At 34.3% G+C, this 20,066-nt stretch overlaps 1 protein-coding gene and 1 non-coding gene across 2 annotated transcripts in view; one reads left to right on the top strand and one right to left on the bottom strand.

The window, feature by feature from the left end:
- The window catches only part of RhoGAPp190 (Rho GTPase-activating protein 190), a 321,622-nt gene that overhangs the window by 195,925 nt on the left and 105,631 nt on the right, over positions 1–20,066 (bottom strand). The gene's annotated exons all lie outside the window — the stretch shown is intronic.
- Positions 14,501–14,573, top strand: TRNAK-CUU (transfer RNA lysine (anticodon CUU)). Its single transcript has one exon. It is a non-coding gene; the product is annotated as a tRNA-Lys (tRNA).

Raw genomic sequence — 20,066 nt, 5'->3', positions numbered from 1 at the left:
TGGTAACGAACTGTAAGTAAGGAGCGACCCGGCTCAATGGTAACCGAAACTCTAGAAAACGGGATTTTGATACCAATAGATATCGTACATCAAAACAATCAGATTTTAATGCTGATTTCAAATATATAAGTTATATCAAGTTTAGTCCTACCCATCAAAAGTTACGCGCCTGAGAAAATTTGCCTGGTTTTCGAAAAAAGGGGGAAAGACCTACTAAAAGTTATATAACCTTAATGAAAATCACACCATCATATTCAGCGTATCAGAGAACCCTACTGTAGAGGTTTCAAGCACATGTCTACAAAAATGTGGAATTTTGCATTTTTTACCAGGAGAAAGATCACGGATCTTTATTTGTTTTTGGTTGTTTTTTTTTCGTTTTTTTCCCAGGGGCGATCGTACCGATCCAGTAGCCCTAGAATATCGTGGGAGGGCTCATTGGAACGAAAATTAAAAGTTTTAGTGCCCTTTTTAAGTAACCGAAAATCGAGGGCAACTAGGCCCCCTCCCACGCTCATTTTTTTCCCAAAGTCACCCGATCAAAAATTTTGAGATAGCCATTTTGTTCAGTATGGTCGAAAATATGATAACTATGTCTTTTAGGATTACTTAATCCCCCGAAGTCCCCAGAGGGAGGGCTAAAATTTTTGAACTTTACCCAAAGTTAGCGTATAGTTTTGGTTATTGGGAAGTATACAGACGTTTTCAGGGGGGTTTTTTTCTGGTCGGGGGGGGCGGGGGGTCGGGGGTTAGGTGGGAGTATCTTTCCATGAAGAAAGTTTTCATGGGGGAAGGGACGTTGCTATGAAGGGGGCGCCAGATTTCCCATCATTATTTAAAAAAAAAGATCAGAAATTAAATAAAAAAACAAGTTTTTCAACTGAAAATAGGGAGGAGCATCAAAACTTAAAACGAACAGAAAATATAACGTATATGATTGGGTTCGCCCCCTAGTCAATACCTCGCTCTTCAAGCCAAATATTTTTTAGTACTTTAATAAGAGATATTTATTCTAATTAATGGCCTTTGTGATTAATGGGTCATTTTTACAGAATCGGAACAAAATTCGAACTTTAGCTTAAAGAGCACGGTATTGACTAGGGGCCGAACCCCCTAATATACGTATTAAAAATCTATGAATATACAAGTTCGTTACGTAAGTTAATTCGTAAGTTACGTATATTTATTACCAATAAAAACGTTCGTAAATAAAATTAAACAAGTTTTGACAAAGCCATTTAACTAAATAAAATTAAAATTAATATGCAAATTTTTTTTTAATTATTCATGTACAATGAGCCAAAATCAAAACCTGAATTAATTCAAAAACGTTCAAAATTAAATATAAAAAAACAAGTTTTTTTAACTGAAAGTAAGGAACGACGGTAAAACTTAAAACGAACAGAAATTATTCCGTATATAAAAGGGACTGTCCCCTCCTCAACGCTTCGCTCTTTACGCTAAAGTTTGACTTTCTCACAATTCCATTTTTTTAAACAATAAGAAACTTTAGCGTAAAGAGCGGGGCGTTGAGGAGGGGACAGTCCCTTTTTATATACGGAATAATTTCAGTTCGTTTTAAGTTTTAACGTCGTTCCTTACTTTCAGTTCAAAAAACTTGTTTTTTTTTTTTTATTTAATCTAATTTAAGAACGTCCTGCTTTTTGTCTGACCCCAGCTCTATTGCCAATGAGCAAATTATTAGCAGTCTATTATTCCTTAACTGAAAGCATGAACTAATAATTTTGAACCATATTTTCATACAGCTTATTGTTTGATTTAAGTTAGTCAAATGAATACCTACAACTATCCCGAGACAACTCCTCTGGAGAACATATATCATATCTCAACCTTTTGTAACGCCAACCTTTCAGAGCATTTCAGATATACACATCAGTAGTATAAACCAACTCTTTAAATGCCAAGGACAGTGAAAATGAAATTTGATTTTTTGAGTTGGTTAAATGGGAACTAAAATAGCCATATATATTTAAAATTAGGAAAAATAAGGAATCTTTAATGAAAAAGGCCTCCATATGCAATTATGTAGTTTTGTAGCATTGGACCGCAAATTAGAAAAAAAAAATAGCAAAAAATAAGCAAAAGGTATATGTTAACAAACAGCTTAAGAAGGTTTAGCTTTCCTTTGAATGTGTAGCTGTCTTCTGAAATCAACATATTGCTAATGTTTGAATTTTTACACACAAAACGCGTTGTCAAATTTAATTAGTTGGTTTTTGGTAAATATATTTTCACGATTCAACCTAGCAACGCAGACAAAATCTGATACAGTCCTAAAAACTTTATAATTCTGGTACAACCAAAAGAAAACCCAAGGGGGATCACGGTATTCAGGTTTGAAGGCGTAACCAGGATTTTTGTTCGGGGTTGGGGGGTATTTTTTCGGAAGGATACAAAAAAAAAACTTTGAAAAACTCGTCTACACGCATTTTTGTCGTATTTTACTAGTCGGACAAACATTTGAGGGGGGTCCAACTGTTTACCCCCTGGATACGGCCTTGGATATGATAGACGTAAGATGAGTCTAAGAGGCAAAATATGTTTTATGTTTCGATGTTCTTGGGAGCTTTGATGTTTACCTCTAATCTCCAAATTACTTTTGTTCTCATAAAGTAGAGGAAAATAAGGCTCAGGGCACCATGGCTCGATCTCTTACCACCTAGCCTTAGCGAACAACTTTTCTGAAATTTTTTGACAAATTAGTAGATTGTTTATATACTAAAATAGTGTAATGTACCAGCTTTACAAGGTCTCAACTAAAATTTGCGCCATTTACAAAATAATTTGTTGAAAATTTACCAATTTTACTAAAATTCAATTTTAGTTTTTACTAAATTTAAGTAAGCTTTGTCATTCAAACGAGTACCTAAAACTATCCTTAGACAACTCCTCTGCAGACATTCTTAACCTTTCGAAACGCCGACTTTTCAGACCGTAAATAAACTAATTCTAAAAATAAACACTATCATACAGGACAATTTAATTCTAAAGCACTTTTTGAACCTTCGTTTTTAGGAGGCAACTAATAGTTCAAAAATAACAACTTCCAGGAAGTACTTTTGATAACAGTCAATATTCACACATCCCGAATACTTTTTGCATTCATGGTGGCTTTCAAATTTTCCCCGGAGCACTTATTAAACAATAAAAAAGCACTAACACAGCTCTTGAGATCAAAGCTAATGGCCAACCGCCCGGCCGTATCCAGGGGGGGGGGGGGTTGAACCCCCCCCCCGGAATTTTTGTCCGGCTCGTAAAGACGTAACAAAAATTAATATAAACAAAATTTTGAAGCATTTTTTAAAGTTTTTTGTAAACCCCTACCGAAAAAATCCCTTTGTAAACCCTCCCCCCGAAAAAAATCCTGGATACGGCCCTGGCCAAACATGACTAGCTTTGAGCAGTTCTGAAAGCTTTTCCAGTAAAGATGAAACAGTTATATTAAATAAGACGGTTGAACTGAAATAACTTCTATTCTTAACATCAAAGTCATATCTTGCTTACTGCACCTTCATGGTTCAAGTGTTAGCACAGGTGCACTTTAGTTCATTTCATGTTGACCTTCATTTAGTAAGTTCAAAGATTTTTGGAGTTGGGTGTCAAAAATGTTCTTGTTAGCTTGTTTTTTAGTCTAAGTATTAAAAATTGGATTTAATGTGTTTCCTCTCCGAAATCTCTTACACTAAACCTCTTACACGTAAGTTTGTTTAATTTCTATGATCTTTGTATATTTTCATTTCATTCTAAGTACAACCAAAAAGGCAGCGGGGTGTAGACAATTATTCCTTGATAGGAAACCGTACCCCCCTACCCAGCCACAGCGTACGTGCCTTGTAATTATAATAAGTAAAAACTTTTAATAAATAATAAAATAAACGACATTTGTAAAAACGCATCAAAAATTTGTTTACATGCATTTTGTTACATCTTCACGAGTCAGACAAATACTTCAGAGGGGGTGGGGGGGGGGGGGGTTCAAAACCTAAACCCCCTCCCTGGGTACGATGTCGTTAGTACCATATTTTGAATTATATAATCGATTTTTTTTTTTTTAATGAAAGAGAACACAATAAAAATAGAAAATTAAATATCATAAATGAGATTCTTTCTAGAAAACGAATGGTTACAAATTGAGAATTTTTATTTTCGTCAGAGATTTCTTCAATATTCAGAGGAGAACTACAGTCCCTCTAATCCACCCTGAAGCTCTGGAATTTGTCAGTAGTTGAAGGCAATCCAGAATCGAGCCAAAAGTTGGGATGTATGATAATATTAATAAAGCATGTCTCGGAAACTCGAATGGAAAACAAATCCTACTAACGATGTAATTTCGAATACAATTAAATAAAAAAACAAGTTTATTTCCAACTGAAAACAATGAGCAACATTAAAATTATAAAACGACATAAATTATTCCGTACGTGAGGGGGCTGTCCCCTCCTCATCCTTCACTCAGTAAATTAAAATTTTATTTCTCATTGAAATCCAACTTCCCTTGCAATTCAGGAGTCGTTCCTAAAGAATTGGAACAAAGAGTAAAACCTTAGCGTAAAGAGCGAGGTATGAAGAAGGGGCAGCTGCCTCATATACGGAATAATTTCTGTTCGTTCTAAGTATTAATGTTGCTTCTTACTTTCACCTGAAAAAACTATTTTCTTTTATTTCATTTCTGACCGTTTTTCAAATCATGCCAGGAAATCCTACCCCCCCCCCCGTGTAAAGTTTACCACGAAAATTATCCACGGAAACTTTCCTCCCAGGAAAAAATTCCCCTCATCCCTTCCGAAAAATATCGTACATTTCCAATAACGAATACTATATGTAGATAATGGGCGTATTGCATAACTTACAGCCCTTTCAGTGACTATGGGGGGGGGGTCATGTCATCCCCAGTCGTGCTTATTGAACCCTTCAACTATCCTGAACCAAATGGTTATATCAGAATTTTAATCAGATATCCCTGGGGGAAAAGGGTGTGGAGGGGGGGGGGGGGCTAGTTGCCCTCCAAACATTTGGGTCACTTAAAAAGGGCACTAGAAATTTAATGTCCGCCGGTCTGTATGATCCCTTTCCCGATCTTCTAGGACCTACGGTTCGGTATGATCACCTGAGTAAAAAAAAAAAATTATATATATGAATAGAATAAACACGCATCCGTCATCTTTCTTGGGGCAAAAAATACTAATTTTGTAGAAAGAGACTTGAAATCTCTACAATACTGTTCTCTGATATGCTGAGCCTGATGTAGTGATTTTCATTAAGATCACTTGACTTTTGGGAGGGGGGGGTCGCCTTTTTTCGAAAATCAAGCATATTTTCTCAGGCTTGTAGCTTTTGATAGGTAACATTAGGCTAAACGTAATGAATATTGTAATCGAAATTTATTTTTCTATATTTTCGGTTACTATTGGGCTGAGTCACTCTTTACATGTTCTTACAGGTCCCAAGGACCCCCCCCCCCCACATACCTATGAATGCCCGCTCATCAGATATCATGGCTTAGTCTAAATACACTTTTTTATGTGACTTGATGTCGGTGATATTCCATTGTTATTCCAAAGCCTCCCCCCCCCCGTTTCTTTCTGAACTAGGAGAATACTCCTATTTTAACTCTGATTAACTCATAACCACTCCAGGTGTAGAAAATTAATTCGATGAGAAAGAATTGTCTAAATTAAGCACGTAAGTAGTAATTTATTTTCAGTATAATTGAGCGGTAATTTATTTTCAGTAAATTACCGCTTAATGAGTGGTAATTTATTTTCAGGGGCACAGTCTAAAAAGTTTAGAACAGGATGAATAAATTAAAAATATAGGCAATAAAAATGGATTTCCAAGGCCATATCAAAATATGGCCTTGGTTACGAAAAAAAAAGGTATTAAATCCCGAGACTTTGGGAGATAGGGAGCAGTTACCCTCCTCCCTTCATACAGGCCCAATCCCTGTTAATTGTCATATTTAGTAGAGTTGATTAGAATATAAATAATAAGTACCCAAAAATTAGGAAAAGTTGGAGATTTTGGAGGGTACCGAGTCCCAAGGGCCCACCCTCGGTGAGTCTCTAAAACACATGATATTTTTTACAGGGTAAAGAAGTAAATATAGATAATAAAAAAAAGTACTACTAAACACAAGGCAAAGGTGGTTCAAACTCGCATAAGAACAGAAAAGAGTTACTCAAGATCTTAAATGTGGACATGCCCTAACAATCTGCCCTTACTCGTTTAAGTGTTTTGAATTTGTTAGTTTGTTATCCTAGAGCCTGTTAAGCCAGAATAGATTTTCGACACCTAATTTTGTTTGGAAATCTCCCTCGCTAGAAGATTATTTGTTTTAGTTTTCCCGATGGGCAACTCTCTAGAAACCACCTTTGAGAAAGACAGCAAAGCGATAATAGACAAGGGTTTCAGTTTATGCAAACAAATGACTGTGGAAAAAAATCAATTTTTTTAAGTATTGCATCTCCACTTAAACTTAAAAAACTTTTTCGCTTGCTGATCAAATGGTATGCGTTGCGCAGGTACCAATCTTCTGATACACTGCTTTCGGTCGGAGTAGCCTACAGTGTGTGGTTGGGGGCAAATCATCCGACGCTCGCCGTGTTTTTCCCCAGATTTCTCCACGTCTAGGTCGGCTCTGGCTGAGCTTACAGAGTCACACCATTGACACTCGTTCAATATCAGCAACACCAGGACTCAAACCCCTGTTCTCAGGATTTCAATTCCAGTGGCTTAACCATTTTGGTAGGACTCCACCTCCATGCCTTTTTTCAATTGACGACCTTGAATCATCTTTAAGCTTCTTACCGCTCGAGGAAGAATTCTCTTCTATAATCGCTATATCCCCCACGGGTTCAAAAACTAACACAGCTCGAAAAGACAACTTTTTCAGGAAACCAGAAACACTACGTTTGGCTTTACGGGGCAATCGCAAGTGGTATGGGGTGTTAGTCTATTCCCCATTAAAAGACATATAATACACAAAAATACGGCAAGACGGGGATGGAGTGGACGAAAGACATAAGGACTAGAGGAGGAATGTCCACAGCAAACAACTCTCTAACTTGCTAACTCAGCTAGACACTTCCTGATAATTTACTTGGTAAGAAGTGACACTTCTTGGAGAAAAAAAACACAAAAAAACAAATTATTTTGATAATAATTATGGTAGTTATCAAAGTAGTATCCAGGGAGGGGATCTAGGGGGTTTGAAACCCCTCCTCCCGAAATGTCTGCCTAACTCGTAAAAACGTAAAAAATGAATAGCCTACAGAACAAACTTTTGATGCGTATTTTATTTTTGTAACCCTCCCCGAAAAAAAAAAATCATGGATACGACCCTGGTAGTTATTATTGGTTCTGGAGATCAATTACATGACTAATTCTCGCAAATTGAATATCTTCAATTAATCATTTTTCGGAGGGGGGGGATATTTTTAACTATAATCTAAAAACTACTTTGTTACCAAGAGACACTAGCTTGCTTTTTTAGTCTTAAGAACCTATATGCACGTCTCCGCAGCCCAATTTTAGAGTCTTGAGGGGGAGATGTTCTGGCCTAGATGCCCTTTGGCCACACCAATGGTATATACTTGGTCATATTGTCAAAACTTGGCTCTGCAATTCTTCAAAAGGGTACTTCTTTTTACAACCCGGCTGTATTGTTAGGAGCTCAAAATAGGACCATGTGGTGTCTGTTTTTGATTTTTTAGCCCGCACTGGCCCAAAGGATTCATTCGTTTGTCAAATCTAGGGGAGTGATGCATCATCCCCAGAAAAGTGCCACCTGGGGTGGTCTCCCCCTCTCCTAGTTACAACACTTGACAGAGTCACCAGTTTCAATCGACTGCCAATCGTCTTTTAGAGAGTTTCTCGCTAACTATAGGCTAATATATATAGGCTAATATATAAGCTTAATATCGAGTTATTTCAAAGTGTTGTGAGCCTACTTAGAAGCACTGTCTAAGGGTGCTCAATCAGTAAATCATACCATATCTTAAATGTATTAAAGATTAAAAACACAAGTTTTTTTTTTAACTGAAAATAAGGAGCAACAGTAAAACTCAAAACGAACAGAAATTATTCCGTATATGAAGGGGTTACCCCCCCCCCGGATTAATACCTTGCTCTTCGCGCTAAAGTTTTAGCACTTTTGAAAAAAGCTTCCTATTCCAATTAAAGGTCCTTGTGTCTGAGGAGCCGTTCTTAAATTGGGACACACAGTCAAACTTCAAAGTAAAGAGCAAGGTATTGAGGAGGGAGGCAACAACTTCATGTACGGACTAATTTCTGTTCGTTTTGAGTTTTAATGTTGCTCCTTAGCCTACTTTCAGTTCAAAAAGCTTGTTTTTGTTTTATTTAATTTCTGATCGTTTTTCAAATAATGCCAGTGAATCTAACTCACCCTCCATGAAAAATTACCACCCCCCCCCCTCACGAGAAACTCCTCCACGGAAATTTCCACCCACGTAAAATACTCCCCCCGTCAAATTCCCTCCGGACAGTTCAATCCTCACTGAAATCACTCCCCCCCGTAAAACTTATTGCAAACAATTCAGCCAGAAAAATTCTCCTGAGCATACTTTCATTTGAAAAAGACTAATTTCAAATCGCTTTTTCGATAACTCCGGACTCCCCCCCCCCTTCTGTGGAAATTTTTCCGGAAATCCAAATACGCAGAAAAAATGCCCCCGGACAATTCCCATGGAACATCTCCTTATGCAAAATTGAGCTGGCAAAGAGAAAGTAAGACAAATAGCAAGAATTTCATAAAGTTATTTTGTCAAATCCTCCCATTGTTAAATTTCTCTGGAAAGTTCACTCCCCCCCCCCCCCGTAAAATTCTTCCTGTGGGAACTCACCCCAAACACAAACACCCCTCATCCGAAAAATGTCTCTACACTTCCCATTAATAAATACTATAAGTAAACAATGGGCAAATTTCATAACTTACAGGCTTTTCCCCACGGACTGTGGGCGGTCACGGTACCGCAAAATAAATAGTTATTGGATCTTTCAACCAGGCTGAAAAAAATGAATATCTGAAAATTTTGATCAGACAACTTAAGGGGAAAAAGGGCGTGGAAGGGGGGGGGCTATTTCCTCTCCAACCTTTTTGGTCACTTAAAAAGGGCACTAGAACTTTTAATTTATATTAGAATACACCCTCTCCTGATACTTTATGACTATTTTTTTTTTATAGGATCACTCATGGTACAAAAAAAAAAAAATAAATAAATAAACACGCATCCTTGATCTTTGTTCAGGCAAAAAATACAAAATTCCACATTGTTGTATATAGGAGTGTGAAACTTCTACACTAGGGTTCTCTGATAAGCTGAATCTGATGGTGTGATTTTCAGGTACGTGTGCATTATAACTAAAGCAGCGCTGTACACGAAAGAAGGCAAGTTTGGTTAATGCTAAGGAAATAAAACAAAATAGGATGAATATATAATTGCTTAGAAACAAATTTGGGCTATATATTTGCACATTAGGGGGGTGGGGGGGTAAGCATAGCATATATTAAATACGTAACCTAACCTCGGTACCTCCCCCCCCCCCTAAACCCCAAAAAGCAATCGTTAAAATATTGTAAACGCAATGAGAAACCACGCTTTGCATTCAATTTATCTAGCAAACATTCGTTTGTCTGGTTTCCTTGTAAAGTCTATAGCGCTGGTTTAGTTATAATGCACAAGTACCGATTTTCATTGAAATTCCTTGAATTTTGGGGGGTGTTGCCCCTCTTTTTCGAAAATTTCTCAGGCCCGTAATTTTTGATGGGTAACACTGAAATTGATGTGTTATGCATTTTGAAGCAGCATTTTCATCACATAAAACTAGTCGTTTGACCCATTTTATCCATACGATTTGTCAGTATAATGTCACAGAATTCAATATTTAGAACTACAAACCGTCAATCATGATTTACTGTTAACACACTGTTGAGCGTATAATTATGCCATTACTAATGACAGCTTTAAAAAGAATTGGTGAACAGAATGGACAAATTCCACAGAAAAATTCGGATGCAATCACGCTGAGGGAGTCTTGACAAATAAATGACGTAAGAGTTAACATATGTGTCTGTCTGAGGATCTCATTTGCAATTCATAATTAGTACGCAGGGTGCCGTTCATCCTGAAACCACTTAAACCGAGATATGGCACGCCTAAGATCAATTTCTAAGATTAGGGTTAAGATACTTATTGTTTGACACCAAACGTTGACTTTTTGTCACAATTCTTTGAGAAAGACTGCCCAAACACAAGGGCCGTTGAATTTGAATGATAAGTATTTAATAGAACTTGGTATAAAGAACGGGGGTCGATGAAGGGGCAGCCCCCCCCCCCCCCGATGTACAGAATAATTTTATTTCCTTTTTAAGTTTCAATGTTGCTCTTTGCTTTCAGTAAAAAAAAAGGATCGAACTTGTATTCTTTATACACATATATATATATATATATATATATATATATATATATATATATATATATATATATATATATATATATATATATATATATATATATATATATATATATATATATTTAGTGGGTGATAAGAAAGTTTTTACTGTTTTGCCCTATTTTCGCAAATTAGGTGACAAATTGCAAAGAATACTTAAAAAACATAACTTAAATGTCATCTTCGAAAATTCTAATAAAATCCAGAACTATTTTAACAGCGGCAAAGATAAAACGAGCCCTATTTTGGACAGTAGTTTTTATAGGGTTCCATGTTCTTGTGGCTGTTTCTATGTTGGCAGAACCCATAAGAAATTGGGAGAGAGATTGTTGGAACACAGGTCCTGAACCGACAAAGCTATGGAGCTTTGCCAAATCCCCGAGACTTTTGAATCCGCCTTGGCTCAGCATGTGTATGATAATCCGCACCATTTCGTTTTATTCGATAACACCTCCATTATTGCCCCTGTTACAGGTCTCATCCAAGTTTCCAGGGAGGCAGTTGAGATAAAAAGGTAAATTCACCGAAAGGTTGCTCTCAATAAAAACACGGGGGAAATCTATTCAGGCCCCATTTATAATGAAATAATAAATTCTGATAGTTTTTACTCAAATATTAAAAAAAAAAAAATCACATTTTGCAACCTAACCTAATTTGTGATGATGTTTTACCTGGAAAGCGTTTAGCTTTTAAAAATGCTCTGTATAAAATAAAAAATTGAATTCCCATTCAGTACTGTATTTTTTCATTCAGTTACCCTTTCACCGTTACATGGAGAGGGTATTCAAATTTTAGTTGCGCTTCGTTTCAAGGTTTGAAAATTTTTTTATAGTATCCATGGAGTTTTATTAGTAATTTTGATGTTATTATCCTGCACTGAGGACGGTCAAGCGGAGGTCTTGACCGAAATATTTGCATTTTAGTTCATATGTTTCACTGGCTTGTCAGATCACCGATCACCCTTCTGCACTGGAAAATTGTCATCCTTCGAAAAATAAATAGTGGATTTTGCTCTTGTAACGTGGGATTAGTCGCCGATATCGCCCCCTGAAAAAGTGCAAGGGTCGCACATTTGTATACGAGTGTAATGTGGTCTATACGAGCCATATTTTCAATGTGTGGCAAAATAGAAATAAATTAAAAACTGAAACGTCTCAAAAATGTCACTTGACATAAATAGGATTATACTAGTGCCCCATAATAATAATAATATTATATAATTTATATTGGAGGACCCGAAGACCATATAAAAAAGTTGTGATTACATCCATCTAACTACAAAAGGGTTAAAATCGAAGCTAAACACTATGCACAAAATTTCCCACCATAACAATCGTTGTGGAGTTCCTGATGTAAGGATGCCAAGAAGCGGCTCAGCGGCTCATCAAAGTTCAATCCTTGTTTTTCTCTTTTTTTTTACTATTGTTTCGTTTTAGCCTATAAAAAAAAAAATTGTGTATAAACAAAAAAATTCAAACAAGAAAGTAGCTTTCAAAAAGATCAAAATGAGACTATAAACAACAACACCATCAAATTGAACGTAAATTGGTCTTCCGAAAATTTAAAAAAAGTTTTTTTTTTCTTTCAAGGAAGAACGAGCTATCTATACGAGTACTATCTAAATGAATATACGTACAAAAAAGCCTAGGGCCTGAGTCTACCTCTTGATGAAAAAAATAATACATAAACCAAACCAATGTTTAGTAATACATAAACCAAACCAATAATGTTTAATAATACATAAACCCCCGAAATGTTTGTCCCACTTGTAAAAACCGTAACAAAAATTATTATAAACAAATTTATGATGTTTTTTAAAGTTTTTTCCTTTAATCCCCCCGAAAAAATTATTTTGTAAAGCCCCCCCCCCCCACCAAAAAAATTCTGGATACGGCCCGGAATACAAGATAATACAAGGAAATTGTGAAAATTACAAAAAAAATGAAGCGTGCAGGAGCCCAAAGCCCCCCCCCCCCTTCTCACAAGCCTACAATCCAGAGAGGTATAAATGAGACTACATGAGGTATATACATATTGTGAGGGATATATCCCCCCTTATAAGACCAAAATACTGAATAGTTCCTTACCCGCCTAGAAAAACATTTCTAACGCCATCATTTAATCCAAATAAATATCCTAAGACAAGGTATTTTCAGTCCTACAACATTATCAAAGATTTCTTTAAACAGAAATTAGAAAACTTCATTCACAGATCCACAGTCTAGACCCTGGTGAAATTTGTATTCTTTATAAAGAGTCGTCCCAGGACAAACTGGGAAAGTTGGAAAGTTTAGATCGATAAAGGTTCCTACAAAGAGAGAAAGAGCAAGATTTGCTTATCTCTTAGCATAACCCAGGAAAGGAAAGGCTTTCTCTTGGTTTCAGCACAAAAAGAAAAAAAACACCAAATACTTTCATGTGAAGCTTTTAAACACACAACCAAATCTTTTTTTTTGTGGAAAATGACCAGAGCCCAACCGAGGGGGGGGGGTGTCTTAAAACTCTCTCTTAGAAAACAACAGCATCCATTTTTAATTTGCATCAATCGAAACGGCAAACTTTTTGTTCTTTGAAAATTGGTTTTCCGCGGCCGCATTTTAAGCAAAACAGTCCAAGGTTTCCAAGTTTCACAGCGGACTCAATTTCAGGGAAACCGGGACAGGCGCGTCTGCAGGGAAGGACTTCGGGGCGCCTTCTCCAAAATCCTGAATTTTCTTCAGTTTCTGGACACTTCTTATTGTAATTGTCATATAAAACCTAATTATTTTTTTTATTATTGTCCCACCAAAAAGAAATTATTTTTGGAATCGCACAACCTCCTCGAAAATAGCCTGGACATGTGTCTAACCCAGAATATTCCCATAAAATTTGACCTGGGTACTCAGGGAAATAACGCAAATACAGGGGGGGGGGGGCTTAAACCTTTAAACTAAAAAATTATCATATCTTATTTAATTTGAATTAATCAAAACGGCAATGTGAATCAGCCGGATAGGATATTTTTTTATCTCGATTCAACAGCATAATACAAAAAATTATCTTTTTTAGCACTTATGCTTTCAATTATTTTCTATATGTTTGCATTCCAATGAAAATGCTCAACTAGCACAATAATAAAACTTATTACCTTTACAAATGCAAATAGTTACGTTTGATTCTTCCAAGCAGGGGCTAGAAATCCACATCAAAAGAAATTGACACATTTTTGTCAAAATTTTATCAAAATGTTGGTTTCGGTAAAATTTGGAAGTGTTTAAGAAACCTAGATAATCTCAAACGAAAAATTAAGAAAATTATCTATAGACTACGAGTAGGGACTAGGGATCCCGAAGTACTACGAGCCCTTTGTTCTTCATGAGTCCATTGTTGTTTTTGATTGAATTTAAGAGAGAAAACGGGTATTTTGGCACCACTGTGCATTATTCCCAGGATCTCAATTTGGTTTACGATTAGGCTAATCTGCTGAGATCAAATGTGTCGAGTGCTGGACGTAGATCACCTTATTTCTGAAAATACAATTCTTGTAATTAGAATAGAATTTTAAGCCAAATCAATGGTTTTTTTTCTAAATTTAGGAAATGAATTTTCAGATTTTGTGAAACCTCATAAATTAGGATTGAGCAAACCTGTGAAGTTGAAAACAGTTTTTTTGTACTTCATTTAAGCAGATGATCTACTTTGCAAGGTTTCACTTTTATAACACAACGATTTTTAAAGGTCACCAAAGGTCACTGCCCTCTAGAGGGAGAAGGAATGGAGGTAGGTACTTCAAAATACCTTCCCAGGATATACTTTAGTTTGTATAACCATGCCTAAAAGTTTCATTTTCCTCACCTGACCCCTTTCCAAGATAGCAAAAAGTAGCTAAACTGGAATTTACCAAATCATATACCACATCTGAAGAATTCGTCTAAATTAAAAAAAACACACTCCAAAAGTTTTTAATTTCAACCTTTTATTAGGATTTGCAATTAATAGCATATAGTAGAATATTCTCAAGTTATTACAAGCCCGGCTAGCTCAGTCGGTAGAGCATGAGACTCTTAATCTCAGGGTCGTGGGTTCGAGCCCCACGTTGGGCGTTTTTTTTGTTCCTGATGATCACAATATTACGTGATTTACTTTAAGTATTTTCCAAAAAACGTATGCGTATGGCTTCTAAGGGGACAAACTTCATCAAAAAACAGTTTTGTAACAACAGTCTTGGATTCGTCAAAAACCACCTTACTCTCTTGTTAGATAAAAGCAAACTACATTAAATCTGGTATTAGAAAATTCTAAAAGTCTCTTTAAAGCGTATGCTGTTTGCATCAATCAATATGTAGATCTTCACGAAAAGAACAGAAATATTTCCCTATATCAAAACTTAACAGAAGCAGAGGCGCCAATTGCGGGCAGATGGGCAAAATGTATTTTTCAAGATGTATTGGGGAATAAGGACTTTGTGATTTTTTCGATTTTCTGCAATGGAGATGCAAAAAAAAAAAAATTAACGAAATTATGTAAAAAAAAATCCTATTGAGGGGCACCAGCCCCTCAATAGGAGGAACAAAATGAAAATTTATAAAGAAAGTCAAATTGTAAAATATATCAGACACCCTAATCGTTTGCCAATGGGGAATAGGGTAAAATATTTCCTAAATTGGATTCCTTAAAAGGATCGCCTTTTCCCGTGGCCAAAAATCCATTATTTTACCAATTTCAAAAATCTTCTAGATTGAACAGGATTTTGACTGTCATGTTAATTCACACAATTCAGTGGGGGTGTGTATTTTCGAAATATATGGGGGCATATTTATCATTTTTTCAATAAATAAATACTAAAGAAAGAGATTTATCCCCGAAAATACCCCAGAAAAGGTATTTTTTAACTTTAGGGGACAAAAATAAACAGTGTATACATACCCCTACCCCGATTGACACTACTGGCTGTCATAAGTAGAATGCTTATATTGAATTCTACCAGACGTATACACCTTTTCAAAGAGAGTGAGTATCTCTCCATGTTATTCTACAACGCCCCCGTACCAAACAGGTTTTTCTGTTAGGTAAACAGGTCATTACATTCTTTGCCAAGAGATTAAACCAGTATTGTCTATAACTTAATTTACGTTGGTTAAACTTCTGATGGTTAAGAAAGCGTAACAGGTAATTGAAGTATGATAAATGGTATGCTATAATTAGAATGATTTTAAGTTTAAACATTGTGACGTAAAAATAACTCAGTTATTTGATTGCGGGTATAGGAATTCCCAGGTTATTTGCTTGCTTGTATTTTATGTTAAAATAAGTATTTTTTATATATTTAAAATGAGTATTATGGGTTTGATATACAAAGTTGACTAATTACATGTGATGTTAAACTTCCGATGGTTAAGAATGCGTAACAGTTAATTAAAGTATGAGAAATTGGATGCTATAATTAGAATGATTTTAAGTTGAAACATTGTGACGTAAAAATAACTCAATTATTTGCTTGCGTGTATAGGAATTCCCATGTTATTTGCTTGCTTGTATTTTGTGTTAAAATAAGTAGTTTTTATATCTTTTAAAAGAGATTTAAGCTGTTTGAGAGACTCAGTTGCCTAATTCCGTTTGATTTTCCTTTTCTTGAGTTTAAATATTTTATAATTTTGTTTGTTTTTTTTTTTTTTTGTGTTAATATTTTTAGAGCTTTAATTGGTTTGAGAGACTCAGTTGCCTAATTCCGTGTGATTTTTCTTTACTTGTTGGTCATTAAAAACGAAATTTTTGTGTTAAATAAGAAGTTTTTGTATCTTTTAAAAGAGCTTTAATGGGTTTGAGAGACTCAGTTGCCTAATTCCGTGTGCTTTTCCTTTAATTGCTGATCATTAAAAACTAAATTTTTTTGTTTAATAAGTATTTTTTGTAACATTTAAAAGAGCATTACAGTTATTGAGAGACTCAGTTGGCTTATTCAATGTGAATTTTCTTGTCTTGGTGGTAAATAAAAACGAAAAGTGTGTGCTTAATAAACAGTTTTGTAAATTTTAAAGAAACTTTACGAGGATTGAGAGACTCAGTCGCATAATTCAATAGGATTTTTTTTTTAGTGGTAGTAGTTAAAATGGATATTTCTATGGTCTATAAGACGTGTATGTAACTAATAACAGTACTTTAGTTGTATGTAGTGACGAAGTTGCCTGATTACGTGTGTATTTTATTTACTTTATTGTAATTTGTTGTATCTTTTAAAAGAGCTTTACAGGGATTGAGAGACTCAGTTGCCTAATTCTGAGTTATTTTTTTTTACATGGTGTTCAATAAAAAAGAATTTTTTGTGTTAATTAAGAATTTTTTTTGTATCTTTTAAAATAGATATATGGTGTTTGATATACTCAGTCGCCTAATTCCGTGTGATTTTTCTTTACTTTGTGGTCATTAAAAACGAAATTTTTGTGTTAAATAAGTAGTTTTTGTATCATTTAAAAGAGCTTTAAGAGGTTTGAAAGACTCAGTTGCCGAGGGCCGAGTAGTTGTTCTTGAGTTGAGACTTATTAAATACTATATTTTTGTGTTATATTTGTAGTTTGTTTATCTTTTAAAAGAGCTTGAGGGAGATTGAGAGCCTCAGTTGCCGCATTCCGGGCGGTTTTCTTTACTTGATTGTGATCAAAATCGAAATTTTTTTGTTAGATAAGTAATTTTTGTAGCTTTTATAATAGATTTAATGGGTTTTACAGACTCAGTTGCCTAATTACGTGTGGTTTTAATTTACTTGATTGTCATTTAAAAAGAAATGTTTGTGTTAAATAAGTAGTTTTTTTATCTTTTAAAAGAGCTTTACAGTGTTTGAGAGACTCAGTTGCCTAATTCCGTGTGGTTTTACTTTACTTGGTGGTCATTAAAAAAGAAATTTTTGTGTTAAATAAGTAGTTTTTGTATCTTTTAAAAGAGCTTTACGGGGATTGAGAGACTCAGTTGCCGGATTCCGTCTGGTTTTACTTTACTTGATGTTCATTAAAAAATAAATTTTTGTGTAAAAAAAGTAGTTTTTTTATCTTTTAAAAGAGCTTTACGGGGATTGAGAGACTCAGTTACCGGATTCCATGTGGTTTTGCTTTTCTTGTTGGTCATTAAAAACGAAATTTTTGTGTTAATTAAGTAGTTTTTGTATCTTTTAAAAGAGCTTTAAGGGGATTGAGAGACTCAGTTGCCGGATTCCGTGTGGTTTTTCTTTAATTTTTTGAAATTAAAAACTAAATTTTTGTTTTAAATAAGTAGTTTTTGTATCTTTTAAAAGAGCTTTAATGGGTTTGAGAGACTCAGTTGCCTGAGTCCGTTTGGTTTTTCTTTAATTGATTGTCATTAAAAAAGAAATTTTTGTGTTAAATAAGTAGTTTTTGTATCTTTTAAAAGAGCTTTAAGGGGTTTGAGAGACTCAGGTTACTGTTTCCGTGTGGTTTTTTCTTTACTTTTTTGACATTAAACAATAAAATTTTTTTTTTAAATAAGTATTTTTTTTATATTTTAAAAGATATTTACAGGGATTTAGAGACTCAGTTTTAACTTTTCACAGTTACATTTTCTTGATTTTTCAAAGTTCATTTTGAATTTCTTTCGATGAAATGCAAGAGTTGGAATATTTCAGTAGTGTTTGGTTGTGGTTGATCGTGTCACAGTTACATTTTCTTGATTTTTCAAAGTTCATTTTGAATTTTATTCGATGAAATCAAAGAGTTTTACTAGTTTAGTAGTGTTTATTTTTGGTTTACCTTGTTACAATTACATTTTCATTTTTTTTAATAGCTAATTTTGAATTTCTTTAGCTGAAATGCAAGAGTTGGATTAGTTCAGTTGTGTTTGGGTGTGGTTTAGCTTGTCAAAGTTACATTTTCTTGATTTTCTTGATGTGTCAAAGTTTATTTTGAATGTCTTTTACTCAAATGCAAGAGTTGGAATACTTCAGTAGTGGTTGGTTATGATTTACCTTGTCACATTTAGATATTTTGATTTTTCATAGGTCATTTCGTAGTTCTTTCGTTTAAACGCCAGAGTTGGTCTATATCAGTAGCGTTTGGTTGTGGTTTACCTTGTCACAGTTACATTTTCTTGATTTTTCAAAGTTCATTTTGAATTTCTTTCGTTGAAATGCAAGAGTTGGAATATTTCAGTAGTGTTTGGTTGTGGTTTACCTTGTCACAGTTACATTTTCTTGATTTTTCAAAGTTCATTTTGAATTTCTTTCGCTGAAATTCAAGAGTTGGAATATTTTAGTAGTGTTTGGTTGTGGTTTTCCATGTCACAGTTACATTTTCTTGATTTTTCAAACTTCATTTTGAATTGCTTTCTTTGAAATGCAATAGTTGGAATATTTCAGTAGTGTTTTGTCATGGTTTACCTTGTCAAAGTTAAATTTTAGTGTTTTTAAAAAGTTCATTTGAATTTCTATCGTTTAAATGATATATTTTTATTATTTAAGGAGTGTTTTGGATTTTGTTAAATTGTAACAGTTATATTTTCTTTATTTTTAAAAGTTCATTTTGAATTTATTTAGTTTAAATGCAAGAGTTGGAATATTTATGTAGTGTTTTGTTGGAGTTTACCATGTAACAGTTACATTTTCTTGATTTTTTCAAAGTTTATTTTGAATTTATTTCGTTGAAATTAAAGAGTTGGAATATTTCAGTAGTGTTTTGTGGTGGTTTACCTTGTCGCAGTTACATTTTCTTGATTTTTCAAAGTTCATTTTGAATTTCTTTTGTTGAAATGCAAGAGTTGGAATATTTCAGTAGTGTTTGGTTGTGTTTTACCTTGTCACAGTTACATTTTCTTGATTTTTCAAAGTTCATTTTGAATTTCTTTCGTTGAAATTCAAGAGTTGGAATATTTCAGTACTGTTTGGTTGTGATTTACCTTGTCACATTTACATATTCTTGATTTTTCAAAGTTCATTTTGAATTTTTTTAGTTGAAATTCAAGAGTTTGAATATTTCAGTAGTGTTTGGTTGTGTTTTACCTTGTCACAGTTACATTTTCTTGATTTTTCATAGTTAATTTTGAATTTCTTTCTTTGAAATTCAATATTTGGAATATTTGAGTATTGGTTGGTTGTGGTTTACCTTGTCACAGTTACATTTTCTTTATGTTACATTTTTTATATTTTTCAAAGTTCATTTTGAATTTCTTTCATTGAAATGTAAGAGTTGGAATATTTCAGTAGTGTTTGGTTGTGGTTTACCTTGTCACAGTTACATTTTCTTGATTTTTTTCAAAGTTCATTTGGAATTTCTTTCGGTGAAATGCAAGAGTTGGAATAGTTCAGATGTGTTTCGTTGTTGTTTACTTTGTCACAGTTACTTTCTTGTTATTTTTTAAAGATTTTACTGAATTTCAGTAAATTAAAATCTTGAGTTGAAAAATTTCAGAATTGTTTGGTAGGTGTTTAAATAGCAAATGTTACATTCTCTTTAGTTTTATATTTTCTTTTTGATTTTAATTCACTTAAAAGCAAGACTTGGAATATTTCAGTAGTGTGTGGTTATGTTTTACCTTGTCACAGTTACATTTTCTTGATTTTTCAAAGTTCATTTTGAATTTCAGTAGTGTTTGGT

This window comes from Artemia sp. Qi Xiang Cuo, chromosome 21 (genome assembly GCF_049724085.1).
Source record: "Artemia sp. Qi Xiang Cuo chromosome 21, ASM4972408v1, whole genome shotgun sequence".
NCBI classification, from domain to species: domain Eukaryota; kingdom Metazoa; phylum Arthropoda; class Branchiopoda; order Anostraca; family Artemiidae; genus Artemia; species Artemia sp. Qi Xiang Cuo.
The sequence above is the reverse complement of the archived record's forward strand: the minus strand, read 5'-3'. Positions and strand labels throughout refer to the sequence as shown.